The sequence below is a fragment of the Carlito syrichta genome, unplaced genomic scaffold (assembly GCF_000164805.1).
Source record: "Carlito syrichta isolate Samal-C Ts95f unplaced genomic scaffold, Tarsius_syrichta-2.0.1 Scaffold309041, whole genome shotgun sequence".
Classification (NCBI taxonomy): Eukaryota; Metazoa; Chordata; class Mammalia; order Primates; family Tarsiidae; genus Carlito; species Carlito syrichta.
In genome coordinates, this window is record NW_007253137.1 from 481423 (window position 1) to 487422 (window position 6000).

A 6000-nucleotide genomic window follows, 5' to 3' on the forward strand; every position below is an offset into this window, starting at 1 on the left:
GGCATTCTGCCCACTCATAAGGTTTATGCCAGTTTCAAAAAGTCATGTTAAACCAGGTTGCGCAATATATACTCTTTGATGTATAAATCGTTGATTATTTAATCTCTGTGAATTATGTGTTTGAAAGACCTTTGAGATAACTTTCAAGTAGTCATATATGAAAAGCAAAATTATTAACAAAATTTTAACTTTACTAATTAATAGAATAATACACTTCTTCAACATGAGAAAGTTGAAATTAAGAAAAGTGCTGTAACATAGCCTTGAAAAATATTTTGAAACTAACATTTATTTGGTATCTGCTATGTGTGAGGTGCTTTTACATAATTTGTGCATGTAATTCTCATAATAATCCTGTGAAATAGATATTATTGTCCTTACTTTGCAGATAAAGAAACGAAGAGAAATGATTTATCTAGTGTCACACGGGAAATGATCAAGTTAATTTCAAATCCAGTTCGTTCTCCAAAGAAAACCCATGTTCTTTTAACTCTATCATTCTGTTTAAGTGGTTGGGTTCTAAACATTAGTGCAAATTGATAGGTCTGATGTTGATTGAAAGTGGTTATGGAAGTTAAAATTTAAAAAATCAACCAACCAAATTGCTGCTTTACTTTTAAAACTCTACTAAACATTCCAAGATAAGTGTGAGGATATAGATGAGCTCTTATTACTAGGAGGATAATACCATGTAGTAATTATTTTAGCTATAAGAGAATACTCACTTAGACAAAATATTTATTTATTTATTTATTTATTTTCCTTTTTGTTTTCTTTTCAGAGGCTGGTCTCCAACCCCTAGACTCAGGCAATCCTCTCACCTCTGCGTCCCAAAGTACTGAGCCACCATGCCAGTTTAGACAAAATTTTTAAGAGGAGAAATCTGATGAACTGTGTGCTTGTTGTCTTTAGATTAGTGACTTCAAATTTTTTTTAAAAACAACCTATTTTTTAAAATCCAAACAAAACTACATAAAACAAATGAGAAAGGTTAAAGTGGGTGCTGGTGAAAGATGAGGGTAGGGGGATAGCTCTGCCTTCTTCCTACCGAATCTTTCCCCTAATTCTCCATGTAACCCCTAAAGGAATACTTATGAATCCCAGAAGTCAGAATGTCATTTAAAAACCCATGTTATGGCTGGAATACTTGGTTGATTTGTTTACTTTTTAAATATTCCACTGATTTATTTTGATTATCTACTGATCATAATCAAAATATGTTTGAGAGAGGAGGAATAGTGTCTTGAATTCCTAGTTTCAAGTGATCCTCTCTCTTTGGCCTCCTAATATGCTGGGATTACAGGTATGAGCCATCCTACCAACCTGCTTTTTATTTTATACTGAATTATCTTTCCTCATTGCTGCCGAATCGATTAATTTATTCTGTGTTTTTTGAACTTCAACTAAATGCCAGGCACTATACTGATTCCTACCATTAGGAAGGCTAAAATCTAGTTAGGAAAGAGATAATAAGTAAGAGGGAAAAAAGCACAACAATTTGTGCTATAAAACGTGTTTTTGACAAACAATGGTTAGGGTGTGTGTAAGAGGACTACTTTATTTTGGTCTCATTGGCAGAAGTTCCTAGTATTGGATTAAATAATCGCTCCTCTCTAAAGAAATTTATGACAACTTAGAATGTGGCCACATTGAAAATAGGGTCTTTGAAGATATAATTAGTTAAGATGAGGTCATATTAGGTTAGAATTGGCCCTGGTGTCCTTATAAAAAGAGAAATATACCAGGTAGGGTGGCTCACACCTGTAATCCCAGCACTCTTGGAGACTGAGATGGAGTTCAAGACTAGCCTGGTCAATGTAGCTAGACCTCGTCTCTACAAAAAAAATTAGTCAGGTGTGGTGACTGTATTCCCATCTACTCAGAATGCTGAGGTGGAAGGATCATGCCACTGCATTCCAGCCTGGGTGACAGAGTGACACCCTAACTCAAAAAAAATGAATAAATAGAGAGAGACAGAGAGAAATAGACACAGAGGGGAGAATACTACATGAAAATAGAGGCAGATTGGAGTGATGGATCTATAAGCCAAGGAACAACCAAGAATTGCCAGCAACCACCAGAAGCTAGAAGAGATGAGTTCTTCTTTAGAGCTTCGGAGAGTGTATGATCCTGGTAACACCCTGATTTTGAACTTTTAGCCTCCAGAACTGTGAGAGAGTAAGCTTCTATTGTTTTAAACCATCCAGTTTGTACTATTTTGTTACAGCTGTCCTGTTAAATAAATTATACTATTTTAGATAGGGTAAAAAGACTTTTCTAAGTATATGAATTTTAAGCAGAGAAATTAAGTGATTAGACTGTCCCAGCCAAGATTAAAAAATCACTGAAAATCAAACTCACTGGTGTTATTTCATCTCGATGGTAAATATTAAATGACTAGTTCTAAAACAAGTCGTTATTTTTCTCCTTACTCCAGACTCCATCTTCTTTGCAAAAGCTATGTGAAGTAGGCTTTAATAGTCTCACTTATTATATATGGGCTAAGGAACTTTAATATGGTTACACACCTAGTAAAATGATAGGGCCTAGATTCAAGCTTAGGCAATCTAGTGTCAAGAGCTGGCACTTTAAACCACTAGGTTATACTGACATGATTCCTGACATTAGACACCATGCCTTCATTCTACCCACAAACTTCCAAGGTGCCTTTTTCTGTGATATCCCATGTAATCCAGTCTTATAGGTGGAATGTACCTTTTCTTTTTTTGTCTCCTATTTTTCATCCTTTTCTTTATGACAGTAGTGGTAATGTTGATGATAATTATGATCGCTAAACTTATTGAGCACTATGTGTGCCAGTCTCTTAATTCAAGCAACATCTCCATGAGGTAGATATTATTATCATTCCCATATTCCAGATGAGACTTTTATGGCTTAGAAAGGTTAAGTAGCATATGTAGGATCATTAATGGCAGACCCTGGATTGGTCAGATCTGTCTGACTTAAGAGTTTTCACTTTTTTTTTCTTTTTAAATCCAAGGTATAACTTACATATATCAAAGTGTACAGCTCTTAAATAGTTTGGTGAATTCTAATGTATACCTGGGTAATTATGATCCTTCAGAACATTCCCACCTGGAAAAGCTTCCTAATGCTCCCTCCCAGTAAATAATCCTCCAAGGTAAACAACACTGATATCTTCACCTGGATTAGCTCTGCTTATTTGTGAACTTCCTAAATGTGGAATTATACAGATATTCTCTTTGGTGTCTTGTTCCTTTCCAGAGTCCTACTTTTAGGAACCATGTTATACTTTGTCCAAGAAAATTGCCAGGTCCTCTGTGCCATTTTCCCAGGCTCTTACTAGGTAAGTTATATTAATTATGTTAAGCTAATTCTTACTAAATACGAGTGGTGTAAGTTCCTTCTTTGGATAATTTATTAGTAGTATAATTGATAAGCTGAAAAGAATGACTATTATGAGAATTCTAAGCGGAGTGAGAAACTTTTAGGCAAAAGGAGCTTGGCTAATTGCAGTTGTATTTGATTCTTTAATGTTAGAAAGATGCTCATATGGCTGGGTGCGGTGGCTCAAGCCGATAATCCTAGCACTTTGGGAGGCCAAGGTGAGGGGGTTGCCTGAGCCCACAGGTTCTACAGCCTGGGCAACTTGGTGAGACCTTATCTCTACAATAAAATTTTTTTAAAAATTGGCCAGGCGTGATAGCACACCTGTAGTTCTGGTTACTTGGAAGGCTGAGGTGGAAGGATCGCTGGAGCCCAGCAGGTCGACACTGGCCGTGAACATGGCACTGCACTCCAGCCTGGGCAACGGAGTAAGACTCCAACTCAAGAAAAAAAAAGAAAAGAAAAAGATGCTCATAGTGAGTACATAGAAGGAAAGGAAAAAAATGGGAAACTGTAAGTGAATAAATACTTCTGAACAAAGAAAGGCTGTATGAGTTTTGTTTGTTTGTTTGGTTGGTTGTTTTATAAGACAAAGTCTTGTAATGTTGACTAGGCTGGTCTCGAACTCCTTATGCTCAAGCAATTCTCATCTTAGCCTCCCAAAGGGCTAGGATTAAAGGTGTGAGCTACTGCACCCAGCCTGTATGAGTTTTATGATATTGATATAGATCGGTGTCTTAGTTGATTTGTCCTGCTATAACAAAATACCTGAGACTGGATAATTTATAAAGAACAGAATTTAACCAGGTATGACGACTCATGCCTGTAATCCCAGCTTTGAATGGAGGCCATGGTGGGCATATTGTTTGAGCCCAGGAGTTTGAGACTGTCCTGGACAACATAGCAAGACCTCGTCTCTCCAAAAAAATAAAAAATTAGCTGCGTGTGGTGGCATGTGCCTGTAGTCCCATGACTCAGGAGGCTGAGACAGAAGGATCACTTGAGCCCAGCAGTTTGAGGCTATGGTGAACCATGATCGTGCCATTGCACTCCTGCCTAAGTGACAGAGTGAGACTCCCATTCAAAAAATAAAATAAAATAAACTACAGAAGTCTATTTCTGAATGTTTTGGAGGCTGGGAAGTTCAGTTTGGTGTCTGGTAAAGGCCAGTTCCTCATTGTTGGTGACATCTAGGTGTCTTCACATGGTAGAGGGGATGGAAGGGCAAGAAGAGAACAACTCTGTGTCCTCATGTGGCCAAAAACCTGCCGGAAAGGCAACAGAGTGCTCCCTTTAACCTTGAGCCCTTTTGTAAGGGTGCTAATCCCATTCATGAGGGCAGAGCCTTCATGACTAAATCACCTCCCCAAACCCTCCTCTCTTTAGTAGGGTTGCATTGGGGATTACGTTTCAATGTGAATTTTGGAGGGAACATAAACATTCAAATCATAGCATTAGTATACTAATTGTGTACTTTTTTTGAGAGAGTTGGAGAAAGGGTCTCACTCTGTCATCAAGCTGGAGTGCAGTGGCACCATCAGAGTTCACTGCAGCCTGAAATTACTGGACTCAAGGGATCCTCCAGAATAGCTGGGACTATAGGCATGCATCATTGCTTGGCTAATTGTGTATCTTTCCATTTTACTTCTAAAATGTAAATGCTGTATCTATAACTGTAATGAAATGCTACAGAAAAAACCTTAGATGTATGAAAAGAAAGATTAATGTTACATAGAAAAATGAACATTGAAGCTGTCAAAGATTTTGGGTTCTAATTCATAATCTTTATCAGACACACAGTTGGCAAGTATTTTTTCCCATTCTGTGGACTGTCTCCTCACTCTCTTGATGGTTTCTTTTGCTTTGCAGAAACTTTTCAGTTTGATGAGATCCCACTTGTCTAGCTTATCTCTTATGGCATGGGCTTTTGGGGTTTTGATCAGGAATTGGTTGCCTATTCCAATTTCTGTAAGGGTGTCTCCTGCATTTTCTAAGATTCTTATAGTTTGAGATTTTACATTTAGGTCTTTGATTGATTTGGAGTTGATTTTTGTGAATGGTGATAGGTGATAGGTCCTGTTTCATTCTTCTGCATGTGATCAGCCAGTTTTCTCAGTACCATTTACTGAATAGATTCTCCTCTCCCCAGGGTTGTTGGTGGAAGCTTTGTTGAAGAAGAATTGGTTGAGAAACTGAGATTTTTGCTTCCAGAATCTCTATCCTGTTCCATTGGTCTATATGCCTGTCCTTGTATCAATACCAGGTTCTTTTGATTATTGTAGCCTTATAATAAAGTTTAAAGTCTGGAACTGTGATATCTCCCACTTTGTTTCTTCTGCTAAGGATTGTTTTGGCTATTTGTGGTTGTTTATGGACAAACACATGTTACACAACATTCACAATTAGGGAAAGATCTCATAAAATATGCACTCAGTGAAAGACCCATCAGGATCTATAAGGAACTCAAACATGCCAAAAGGAAAAAAACAGAGTTGTATTAAAAAGTGGGCAAAAGACATGAATAGACAGTTCTCAAAAGAAGACATTTGAGCAGCCAACAGATATGTGAAAAAGTGCTCAAGCTCATTAATCATCAAAGAATGCAAATCAAAACCACACTGAGATACCACC

At 37.4% G+C, this 6000-nt stretch overlaps 1 long non-coding RNA gene across 3 annotated transcripts in view; it reads left to right on the forward strand.

The window, feature by feature from the left end:
* LOC103269036 overlaps positions 1–5558 on the forward strand; it is a 35253-nt gene extending 29695 nt beyond the window's left edge. For 2 of the 3 annotated variants that reach the window (XR_504853.1, XR_504852.2), the window contains exons 3-4: positions 3247–3328; positions 5519–5558. This is a non-coding gene — a long non-coding RNA (uncharacterized LOC103269036). Of the gene's footprint in view, positions 1–1924; positions 2179–3246; positions 3329–5518 lie in introns of those variants that run through there. The other variant, XR_002482446.1, reaches the window with a different exon arrangement.
* Positions 5559–6000: the final 442 nt, after the last annotated feature.